Here is a 13,529-nt window from a genome sequence, read left to right on the forward strand (position 1 = left end):
CTCTAATGAACCTAGATGCAAAAATCCTCAATAAAATTCTGGCCACTCGGATACAAAAACTTATCAAAAAAATTGTGCACCATGATCAAGTAGGATTCATCCCTGGGATGCAAGGCTGGTTCAATATACGGAAATCAATAAATGTTATTCACCACATCAATAGACTTAAAAATAAGAATCATATGATCATCTCGATAGATGCGGAAAAAGCATTTGACAAAGTACAGCATCCCTTTTTGTTCAAAACTCTAGAAAAACTAGGGATAACAGGAACATACCTCAATATTGTAAAAGCAATCTATGCTAAGCCTCAGGCTAGCATCATTCTGAATGGAGAAAAATTGAAGGCATTCCCTCTAAAATCTGGAACAAGACAGGGATGCCCTCTCTCACCACTTCTGTTCAACATAGTTCTCGAAACACTGGCCAGAGCAATTAGACAGACGAAAGAAATTAAAGGCATCAAAATAGGAAAAGAAGAACTTAAATTATCACTATTTGCTGATGACATGATTCTATACCTAGCAGACCCAAAAGGGTCTACAAAGAAACTATTAGAGCTAATAAATGAATTCAGCAAAGTGGCAGGATATAAAATCAACACGCATAAATCAAAGGCATTCCTGTATATCAGCGACAAATCCTCTGAAATGGAAGTGAGGACAACCACTCCATTCAAAATATCTTCAAAAAAAATAAAATACTTGGGAATCAACCTAACAAAAGAGGTGAAAGACTTATACAATGAAAACTACAGAACCCTAAAGAGAGAAATAGAAGAAGATCTTAGAAGATGGAAAAATATACCCTGTTCATGGATAGGCAGAACTAACATCATCAAAATGGGGATATTACCAAAAGTTCTCTATAGGTTTAATGCAATGCCAATCAAAATCCCAACGGCATTTCTTGTAGAAATAGAGAAAGCAATCATGAAATTCATATGGAAAAACAAAAGACCCAGAATAGCAAAAACAATGCTAAGCAGGAAGTGTGAATCAGGCGGTATAGCGATACCAGACTTCAAACTATACTACAGAGCAATAGTAACAAAAACAGCATGGTACTGGTACCAAAACAGGCGGGTGGACCAATGGTACAGAATAGAGGACACAGAAACCAATCCACAAAACTACAACTACCTTATATTTGATAAAGGGGCTAAAAGCATGCAAAGGAGGAAGGATAGCATCTTCAACAAATGGTGCTGGGAAAACTGGAAATCCATATGCAACAAAATGAAACTGAATCCCTTTCTCTCGCCATGCACAAAAGTTAATTCAAAATGGATCAAGGAGCTTGATATCAAATCAGAGACGCGCCGTCTGATAGAAGAAAAAGTTGGCTACGATCTACATACTGTGGGGTCGGGCTCCAAATTCCTCAATAGGACACCCATAGCACAAAAGTTAATAACTAGAATCAACAAATGGGACTTACTCAAACTAAAAAGTTTTTTCTCATCAAAAGATACAATAAGAGAGGTAAATAGAGAGCCTACATCCTGGGAACAAATCTTTACTCCTCACACTTCAGATAGAGCCCTAATATCCAGAGTATACAAAGAACTCAAAAAATTAGACAATAAGAGAACAAACAACCCAATCAACAAATGGGCCAAGGACCTGAACAGACACTTCTCAGAGGAGGACATACAATCAATCAACAAGTACATGAAAAAATGCTCACCATCTCTAGCAGTCAGAGAAATGCAAATCAAAACCACCCTAAGATACCATCTCACTCCAGTTAGATTGGCAGCCATTATGAAGTCAAACAACAACAAGTGCTGGCGAGGATGTGGGGAAAAGGGTACACTTGTACATTGCTGGTGGGACTGCAAATTGGTGCAGCCAATTTGGAAAGCAGTATGGAGATTTCTTGGAAAGCTGGGAATGGAGCCACCATTTGACCCAGCTATTCCCCTTCTCGGTCTATTCCCTAAAGACCTAAAAAGAGCATGCTACAGGGACACTGCTACATCGATGTTCATAGCAGCACAATTCACAATAGCTAGACTGTGGAACCAACCTAGATGCCCTTCAATGGATGAATGGATAAAAAAAATGTGGCATTTATACACAATGGAGTATTACTCTGCATTAAAAAATGACAAAATCATAGAATTTACAGGGAAATGGATGGCATTAGAGCAGATTATGCTAAGTGAAGCTAGCCAATCCCTAAAAAACAAATGCCAAATGTATTCTTTGATATAAGGAGAGTGACTAAGAACAGAGTAGGGTCGAAGAGCATGAGAAGAAGATTAACATTAAACAGGGATGAGAGGTGGGAGGGAAAGGGAGAGAGAAGGGAAAATGCATGGAAATGGAAGGAGACCCTCAGAGTTATACAAAAGTACATACAAGAGGAAGTGAGGGGAAGCGGAAAAATAATATAAGGGGGACAAACGAATGTCAGTAGAGGGAGCAGAGAGAGAAGAGGGGAAGGGGGATAGTAGAGGATAGGAAAGGCAGCAGAATACAACAGACACTAGTATGGCAATATGTAAATCAATGGATGTGTAACTGATGTGATTCTGCAATCTGTATATGGGGTAAAAATGGGAGCTCATAACCCACTTGAATCAAATTGTGAAATATGATATATCAAGAACTATGTAAGGTTTTGAAGAGCCAACAATAAAAAATTAAAAAAAATAAAATAAAAAAAAATAAATAAATAAACAAAATCGACAGACCCTTAGCGATGCTAGCGAAGAGAAGAAGAGAGAGAACTCAAATTACTAGCATACGGGATGAAAAAGGCAATGTCACAACAGACACTTCAGAAATACAGAAGATAATCAAAAACTATTTTGAATCCTTATACTCCAATAAATTAGAAGATAGTGAAGGCATAGATAAATTTCTTAAGTCATATGATCTGCCCAGATTGAGTCAGGAGGATACAGAAAACCTAAACAGACCAATATCAATTGAGGAAATAGAAGAAACCATAAAAAGACTACCAACTAAGAAAAGCCCAGGACCGGATGGGTATACAGCAGAATTTTACAAAACCTTTAAAGAAGAACTAATACCAATACTTTTCAAGCTACTTCAGGAAATAGAAAAGGAGGGAGAACTTCCAAATTCATTCTATGAGGCCAACATCACCCTGATACCTAAACCAGACAAAGACACTTCAAAGAAAGAAAACTACAGACCAATATCTCTAATGAACCTAGATGCAAAAATCCTCAATAAAATTCTGGCCACTCGGATACAAAAACTTATCAAAAAAATTGTACACCATGATCAAGTAGGATTCATCCCTGGGATGCAAGGCAGGTTCAATATACGGAAATCAATAAATGTTATTCACCACATCAATAGACTTAAAAATAAGAACCATATGATCATCTCGATAGATGCGGAAAAAGCATTCGACAAAGTACAGCATCCCTTTATGTTCAAAACTCTAGAAAAACTAGGGATAACAGGAACATACCTCAATATTGTAAAAGCAATCTATGCTAAGCCTCAGGCTAGCATCATTCTGAATGGAGAAAAACTGAAGGCATTCCCTCTAAAATCTGGAACAAGACAGGGATGCCCTCTCTCACCACTTCTGTTCAACATAGTTCTCGAAACACTGGCCAGAGCAATTAGACAGACGAAAGAAATTAAAGGCATCAAAATAGGAAAAGAAGAACTTAAATTATCACTATTTTCTGATGACATGATTCTATACCTAGCAGACCCAAAAGGGTCTACAAAGAAACTATTAGAGCTAATAAATGAATTCAGCAAAGTGGCAGGATATAAAATCAACACGCATAAATCAAAGGCATTCCTGTATATCAGCGACAAATCCTCTGAAATGGAAGTGAGGACAACCACTCCATTCAAAATATCTTCAAAAAAAATAAAATACTTGGGAATCAACCTAACAAAAGAGGTGAAAGACTTATACAATGAAAACTACAGAACCCTAAAGAGAGAAATAGAAGAAGATCTTAGAAGATGGAAAAATATACCCTGTTCATGGATAGGCAGAACTAACATCATCAAAATGGGGATATTACCAAAAGTTCTCTATAGGTTTAATGCAATGCCAATCAAAATCCCAACGGCATTTCTTGTAGAAATAGAGAAAGCAATCATGAAATTCATATGGAAAAACAAAAGACCCAGAATAGCAAAAACAATGCTAAGCAGGAAGTGTGAATCAGGCGGTATAGCGATACCAGACTTCAAACTATACTACAGAGCAATAGTAACAAAAACAGCATGGTACTGGTACCAAAACAGGCGGGTGGACCAATGGTACAGAATAGAGGACACAGAAACCAATCCACAAAACTACAACTACCTTATATTTGATAAAGGGGCTAAAAGCATGCAATGGAGGAAGGATAGCATCTTCAACAAATGGTGCTGGGAAAACTGGAAATCCATATGCAACAAAATGAAACTGAATCCCTTTCTCTCGCCATGCACAAAAGTTAATTCAAAATGGATCAAGGAGCTTGATATCAAATCAGAGACGCGCCGTCTGATAGAAGAAAAAGTTGGCTACGATCTACATACTGTGGGGTCGGGCTCCAAATTCCTCAATAGGACACCCATAGCACAAAAGTTAATAACTAGAATCAACAAATGGGACTTACTCAAACTAAAAAGTTTTTTCTCAGCAAAAGAAACAATAAGAGAGGTAAATAGGGAGCCTACACCCTGGGAACAAATCTTTACTCCTCACACTTCAGATAGAGCCCTAATATCCAGAGTATACAAAGAACTCAAAAAATTAGACAATAAGAGAACAAACAACCCAATCAACAAATGGGCCAAGGACCTGAACAGACACTTCTCAGAGGAGGACATACAGTCAATCAACAAGTACATGAAAAAATGCTCACCATCTCTAGCTGTCAGAGAAATGCAAATCAAAACCACCCTAAGATACCATCTCACTCCAGTAAGATTGGCAGCCATTAGGAAGTCAAACAACAACAAGTGCTGGCGAGGATGTGGGGAAAAGGGTACACTTGTTCATTGCTGGTGGGACTGCAAATTGGTGCAGCCAATTTGGAAAGCAGTATGGAGATTTCTTGGAAAGCTGGGAATGGAGCCACCATTTGACCCAGCTATTCCCCTTCTCGGTCTATTCCCTAAAGACCTAAAAAGAGCATGCTACAGGGACACTGCTACATCGATGTTCACAGCAGCACAGTTCACAATAGCAAGACTGTGGAACCAACCTAGATGCCCTTCAATAGACGAATGGATAAAAAAAATGTGGCATTTATACACAATGGAGTATTACTCTGCATTAAAAAATGACAAAATCATAGAATTTACAGGGAAAGGGATGGCATTAGAGCAGATTATGCTAAGTGAAGCTAGCCAATCCCTAAAAAACAAATGCCAAATGTATTCTTTGATATAAGGAGAGTAACTAAGATCAGAGTAGGGACGAAGAGCAGGAGAAGAAGATTAACATTTAACAGGGATGAGAGGTGGGAGGGAAAGGGAGAGAGAAGGGAAATTGCATGGTAATGGAAGGAGACCCTCAGGGTTATACAGTGGAGGGGGTAGAGAGAGAGGAGGGGAGGGGAGGGGAGAGGGGGAGAGGTGGGGAGGGGGGAGGGGGGAGGATGGGAAAGGCAGCGGAGCACAACACACACTAGTATGGCAATATGTAAATCAATGGATGTGTAACTGATGTGATTCTGCAATCCGTATACGGGGTAAAAATGGGAGTTCATAACCCACTTGAATCAAAGTGTGGAATATGATATGTCAAGAAATTTGTAATGTTTTGAACAACCCACAATAAAAAATTAAAAAAAAATATATTCCTATAACAGAAACAAATATCAAACTGTAGGAAATTTTTGATTGTATAGGACTCTTTAACAGAACTTTGTGGGTTTTTCTAAAGGTTTAACTCATTGAAAAGAAACATGCAAATGAGGAAACAAACCATACAAAATCTTCCAACAAATCCGACCTCTCCACTGTTGCACACTGTTCACCTCCGGAATTTCATACATGCCACTCAGGCTTCCAATGGGATGATCATGAGACTGTTAGCAGTTACGAACAACTACAAACTAAATAAATTCTAATTAACCATTTCCTTAAGCTTTTCAGGCCCCAAATCTCTTGGGTTCTGCTCTTCTCTTTATTTTTAGCACTGTATTCTCTTTATAAAAAAGAAATGTGTAATAATACACAATAAAATATTTTTGAGGGGATCCAGATTAACCGAAAAACAATTTGTAGACCCGCCTCTGCCAGTGATCTTAAAGTGTCATGTAAACAGATGCTGTCACCTCAATATCTCTCAGGAGAATAGTCTAAGTCACTGAACTGTGACTGCTTTTATGCATTCCAAAGGTCACTATGAAACAAGTAATCATGAACATAAATGTATTTTTAACACAAAAATTTGGTTTTTAAACTTGATTTCTGAATTTAATCCATTTCTTTTTAAATGAGTCTTAATGACAAAAATTTAATAGAGATGTGATTATGACAGATTTCCTGGAATAAAAACGAAAAAGAACTTGGAAGAAGACTCAGAACAAGAAATCTTTTTTTTTTTTTTTATATTAATATTTATTTTTTTTTTAGTTTTCGGCGGGCACAACATCTTTGTTTGTATGTGGTGCTGAGGATCGAACCCGGGCCGCACACATGCCAGGCAAGCGCGCTACCGCTTGAGCCACATCCCCAGCCCCAACAAGAAATCTTTAAACATTACAAATAACTGTTTTATTACTTCAAAATACCAAAAGTCTTCTGTATAATACTTATCATATACATCAAATGCTTTAAGAGTCTCAGAAACCATATCTACTCTCTTAATCTCTTCAGAACTAGTACATAAGAGGGAGAAAAACCTATAAATCAGCCCCCGATGACAGAGGGTTTGTTTAGGAGTTTACCAAATGGAATGACCCTGTTGGAATTCCTTCAAGCAGCCTGTGAAAATGTCAGAACACAGTCCGTTTTAGAGGTCACAGTCCCTAGAGAGCTCTGAGTTTGGGCCTGTTTGTCTTTTCACATGCTTTACCATTTGAAAATCCTTCCTTGCAGACACTGACTGATGCCCAGGGAATGCGAGGATTGTGGGAACTGGCAGTACCAAGGAGAGAAGAACTTCATGGGAAACCCATGCCTGCTGCACTTGCCCTCTAGGGAGCTCATCAGATAAACTGCTCTTCAAACATTACGAAGGTACACGGCGAGACATGAAGAGTATGCATGTCATTTTACCTTCTTTAGAAATATACACTTGTGGAAAGTGGTAGCAAAAATTATTGTAGCTACTGAAAGAAACACTAATTTATAAAATACCATGAAGAAGCCCTGAAAAACTATATCCATTTAGTATGAATTGAAATACTGCATTCTCAAAATACATATTAGTAACAAATAATTCAAGTGCTAACTCTGTGCCCACCCTGCTCTAAACCTGACTGAGATGAATGGACCCAATCATCATAGCTATCATATGAAGCAAGTACTAGTATGATCTTCACTTTGTAGACAAAGAAACTGAGGCAAAAAGAGTAAAGTGCATAGCCAGTAATGGTGTCGCCAGGACCTAGACTCAAGACAGGGTGGCTTCAGAGTTGGTGCTCTTAGCCACTGTGTTTGCGGGCTCCCTTCAGGGTATTTTTTACATCTGACAAGCAATGCTAGCTAACTATGACATGGCTGAGCACTGAAGATGTGCCCCATGTATGCTAAGCAGTTTTTAAAAAAATATTTATTTTATAGTTGTATTTATTTATTTTATTATTTATTGTATTATTTATTTTTATGAGGTGCTGAGGATCGAACCCAGGGTCTGGCACCTGCTAGATGAGCACTGTACCGTAGAGCCATAACCCCAGACCTATGCTAAACACTTTGCTCTTCCCAACAGCCTATTGGCATTTCTAACATTATTTCTATTCATAAGGGAAACACAAGCTTTGAGTAGTCTGACGCCACACCCTGGAATAACAGGTCCTCCAAGGCCTGATTTCACAACCCTTTCTTTAAAACTAGGTTCTTCTTCTCTCAGTTATCTGCAAGAATCATCTCTAAATTAACTTTAAGTATTTAACTTACATAATGTATTTAACTACTTTAAAGATCTCTATATCCAACAATCTCATTTTTAAAAATATTTTTTAGTTGTAGATGGACATGATATCTTTATTTATCTTTATGTGGCGCTGAGGATCGCACCCAGGGCCTCACACATGCTAGGTGAGGAGTGCTCTACCACTGACCTACAAACCCAGCCCTCAACAATTTTATGAGAATATGTTATATTCTGAGCTTCCAATATTATACTGGAGGCTTAAAGTTTAGAAATTTTAGGGTGAGAGATGCAATGGTCATTCAATAAATGTTTGCTAATTATAACTTTTGAAAATTATCCCATTTCCATTTCTGAAACGCCAACTTCTTAATACTTTAAGAGCTAATTATTCTGATGTGGCAAACTTTTTTTTTTTTTTTTTTTTTTTTTTTTTTACACACACAGCACTCAACAGTGTTCTGACCAAGTAGTCCAGTCAGTATTCTTCTTAACTGCTATGTCAGGGATAAACCTTTTGTCAAAGAGGGTCTTCTATTTTGTAGCTATAAATCTCAAATCTGCAGAATGCTGTCCATCCTACCACTTGTCAGTCTTTATACTTAGCTTATAAGACCTTGTAAGTGGTAACATCAGACTGTTTGTTTTTCTTGCTATGTCTATTAAACACAGAAGCCACAAATCAAAATTGTAAGTTGGTAAAGCAGATATTAGCATTTTTCTTAATGAAAACAACATAAATGACTAAGGAAAAATACATAATCATTTGGGTTTTGAAAAAAGCTGAAATACTGTCTTTTAACTGATACTCTTATGCTACTCTTGGAAACGACAGAAATAAGAAAAGAATGCATATTTAAATTAGACTTTTTTTTTTTTTGAGAATAACAATTAGGTAAAATTCTCATTCCTTTTAAAAATGAAGGAAAGACTAAGAGCTGCACGTATGTTTAATAATACCGCTATGAAGAACATATTAAACAGCAACATGGTTGATCTATGAAAAATTCCATCAGTTAACTTAGGTGGAAGTTATTTTCCATTCTTTGTTTCGGGTGCCCCATGAATATTACAGGGCAAAAGTAATAATGAGATATAGGAAAATGTGCTGTAAGGAAGGAGGGCCTCTGAGAAACACACCTGAGCTAGAAGCTATCATACAGATGCTACAAAGGGCATACTGTAATGCAGAAAGCGTCTCAGACTTACCTATGCTCACAGACTGCGTCAAGCAGAGAAGTCTGGTGCCCTGACTCCCACAAGACTACATTTTGTTAATGACAGTGAGGCGGCAAGTAGGAGTAGGAAGGCCAACAGTACGAATCAATTTAAAGGAGTTAGAAAAATATTGAGTACGATATTTGCTCATTAGATGAGGTATCTGTTAATTACAAACCAAAGAGAAAATTCCAATACATCTGTTATTCCAACATATTTGTCTTGTTGCTTGCTGTCCCAATAGTATTACATTATTGACATTTTAAACTATAAACTAAATAACAAAGAAAAAATAACCATGGATCATGTTTTCTAGAATACTCTCTATACTTAACAGGCTCTTTTTAAAAGTTATGGTAGAGAATAGGTATCCAATATCTGTTTTTTCTTCCTTTGTTTGGCTAGAAGAAGTCTTTGTGGTTAGGTTAAATTATCTTTTATAATTGTTTTCTGAGGGACAGCAAAGACAACTTCTTGATAAACTTGTTTATTCACCAGTCCAGTATCTAATATAAATCATATGGTTGACCTTAATTTTAAGAAAATTATTTCAAATAATCTATTTCTTAAAATAATATACTATGATAATTCTAGAAAATTCTTGTAAATATTTTTGGTAAGCACTTTTGTAAGTTCAAGACAAAGTGGTCTCACTGGTGGTTTAAAATACTAAGTATTATTGTGTTCTAAGTCTTCCTTTTAAAAAAAAATTTTTTTTTAGTTGTAGATGTACACAATATCTTCATTTTATTTATTTATTTTTTTATGTGGTGCTGAGGATTGAACTCGGTACCTCACGCATTCGAGGCAAGAGCTCAACCACTGAGCTATAACCCCAACCCTCTTCCTTTGAGTAAATATGTTTGTTGTTGATGTCCCAATGGCCTTTCTATAAGAGACACAATTTAAAGACTGGATAAATTGCTCAAAATGAGCCTTCAGAGGTGCTATAACTTGGGAAGGGGTCTTCAGAGGTGCTATAACTTGAAAAAGGGTCTCTAGCGGTGCTATGGTCTTGCTGGTTCACCTTTTAAACTGTAAGCTTCATCTGCTTCCACCCGGAGTGGTAACTAAAGCATGCTCACATTAGCATTCTGACACCGCTACATGGCTGCACAGATCAATATCACTGCCAGCTATAAATGTGATAAAGAAAATTACCACAAAATTATCCTTGTGCAGCCCTCTTTGCCTCCACACCCACACTGCTTGTGTGTTTCAGCAGTGAAGCAAACTAAATCCTCAGTAACAACAAAACTAAGTAAGAAACAGTAGAAAAAAGGTGGTGGATGGGTGAAAAGTGCTTATTTACACTGTGAAACAAAACATGCTATTTAGATTTTCTAAAGGCCATTATGAAAGAATGTACCTCACCCTTAAAGGTGCTTATAAGGCTTTTTTTTTTTTTTCACTCTAAAGAGTTCTAGAGATTGTCATCAAAAAAAGCATAGGAGAGCTGCAGCAATTAAGAACTTCACTTGCAGTTGTCAGGAGGCTTACAGTTTGCTTTTGAACTTTTTTTTAATATTTAATTTTTAGTTATAGGTGGAAACAATATCTTTATATTATTTTTATGTGGTGCTGAGAATCCAACCCAGTGCCTCACACATGGTGAGTGCTCTACCTGAGCCACAACCCTAGCCGCTTTTGAACTTCATAATTGGTTTAGCATTGCATCCTAAAGCCTAATCTAAAAAAATTACATATATAATTGCAGATATAATATGAAATATTATATACAGTACATGTATACTATGTATTATAAGTATAATATATAAAATACTATATATATATATATATATATATATATATAGAGAGAGAGAGAGAGAGAGAGAGAGAGAGAGAGAGAGAACGCGCACGCGTGTGCAAGCAAGCGCCCGGCATGGTGGCGCATGCCTGTAATCCCAGCGGCTTGGGAGGCTGAGACAGGAAGATCTTGAGTTCAAGCCAGCCTCAGCAACTTAGTGAGGCTCTAAGCAATTTAGCAAGATCCTGTCTCTAAAAAATGAAACATAAAGGGCTGGGGATTTGGTTCAGTGATTGAGTGCCTCTGGGTTCAATCCCCAGTACACCCCCCCAAAAAAATATAGGACTAGGGCTGAAGCTCAACAGTAGTGCACTTGCCTAGCATGTGTGAGGCCCTGGGTTCGATCCTCAAAACTAAATAAATAAAAGTTCAGTGTCCATCTATAACTAAAAGAAAATATTTAAAAAAACATATATTGAAAACATGACTCAGGAAAATTATACTCAGAGTATATGTACGTATTTCTCGGTCTTAAAGCAGGAAGAGAGATTATCAGAAAGCTTTAATGTTTATTAATGATTTTGAGAATTACAGTTAACTACTCCAGATCCTAAATGTTAACTGCAAAGTCAAGGTAAGATGATCTTAAATGTTAATGAGGAGTGAAAAAATGTTTTCACAGTAAAATCCAAAGAAAAGACCAGCTGTGAATATATGCCATTTATTTTCTAAGGTGTAAAGCAACCAGTTTTCTTTGGCTTGATTCCATAGCCAGGCAAAATTCATCTAACTTTTTTCAAATATAGAACATGTGTACTGAATCCAAAGCAAAGAGCCATCTTGTGTTTCTTTATGTGCAACCAACTTTTGAATAAATTATTTTCTTTCTTGTAAGTGATCATTCAAATGGTCTAAGACTGTTCATTGTGATAAATTTAATGGATGGAAGTCTTAGAAAAAAATTTCAGGATGGGACCATAGCTCAAACTCATAACAACTTCAGTAACTATTAATACCAAAATTTAAAAAATAATAACAAATTACTCTTTCCTCTTTACCGAGGCCGAAAATACACTATTTCAGAGTAAAAAGAGTTTCATAAAGCCTTTTAGAACAGGAAGAAGGTGGAAGCTGATTTTACTCCTACTCAATACTACTGACAGCTGGCATGTGGGCTGTCATTGTGTTGAGGTGGCTGATCTTCACCTTAACACCTAGACTCAGAGGTATACCAAAAAGTATTAAAACACCAAACAGCCTTAGAATTCATGTTAACTTCTCTTCTTGTTCTGTACTAATACTGGCAATGATTTAAAGCTTAAACTCACCACCAGCACCCTTTGGAGTAGCTCTGCCTGACAGCATACCAATCTTCAGGCAAAGAGCTGCAACTCTCTGGGGTGTTGCTTCCACCTATCTTCCCCTGTCAACTTCTAGCACCTGAGCTTTCACTAGGTGATCTGTTGTTTTTGGCTTTCCTTTCATTCCCAGTGCTGTCCATCTGAACAAATGTTATTATTGATGTGTGAAGAGGGATCTGTTATGTGTATAAATGTCACGAAGCTCAGGGCCCTGTGCATGCACTGTTTTAGTAATGGTCCTTGTGTTTATATTCACTTTCATTTATGAGGGGCTAACCTGGGAAAAAGCTAATTACCTAAATGGCTGCTTTACTTTTATGGAGATACTCGCTACAGAATTATTTACTTACTTTTATGGAGCTACTCACTGTAGAATTATTCTTTATGCCACATCCAGGCATAAAGAAAAACTCCAGTTTATCTTTACTAAACATCTTCCACATTTACTTCAGTAGTGGGAATATCTTGCCACTCCACTATCATTACTAACATAAAAACTTATAAAACATGAGGGAAGCTGGGCTTGGTAGTGCACACCTGTAATCTCAGAGGCTCAGGAGGATAAGGCAGGAGGATCCTGAGTGCAAATCCAGCTGCTACGCAAATCAGTGAGACTCTCTCTCTAAATAAAATACGAAATAGGGCTGGGGATATAGCTCAGAGGTCAGCTGTCCCTGAGTTTAATCCCTAGTAACCCGTTGCCCCGGCAAAAAAATGAGGGAAGACCCTGAAATTATTACTTAAAATTAATTTTCCTTGTAAAGTTAATTTATAAACAGCTCCATGACATAATCCTCCCACTCACTAATCACAAGTTAAAACACCTCTATTTTCCCCCCATAGAAAAGAACATTGGGGGGCTGGGATTGTGGTTCAGCGGTAGAGCGTTCACCTAGCACAGGCGGGACCCGGGTTCAATTCTCAACACCACATTAAAAAAAATAAATAAATAAAGGCATTGTGTTGTGTCCATTTACAACAAAGATATTCTCTCTCTTTAAAAAAATTTTAAAAAGAAAAAAAAAAGAAAAGAACATTAGGCTGGGTTGTGGCTCAGTGGTAGAGTACTCGCCTAGCATGTGTGAGGCACTGGGTACGATCCTTAGCACCACATAAAAATAAAGATACTGTGTCCAACCTAAAACTAAAAAATAAAT

General features: G+C 37.2%; 1 protein-coding gene across 3 annotated transcripts in view; it reads right to left on the reverse strand.

Annotated features, from left to right (window-relative positions):
* The window catches only part of Mrtfb (myocardin related transcription factor B), a 176,668-nt gene that overhangs the window by 99,503 nt on the left and 63,636 nt on the right, over positions 1-13,529 (reverse strand). The gene's annotated exons all lie outside the window — the stretch shown is intronic.

The sequence above is a fragment of the Marmota monax genome, unplaced genomic scaffold (assembly GCF_021218885.2).
Source record: "Marmota monax isolate L192 unplaced genomic scaffold, Marmota_monax_Labrador192_F-V1.1 WCK01_AAM20220418_F8-fsc00035, whole genome shotgun sequence".
NCBI classification, from domain to species: Eukaryota; Metazoa; Chordata; class Mammalia; order Rodentia; family Sciuridae; genus Marmota; species Marmota monax.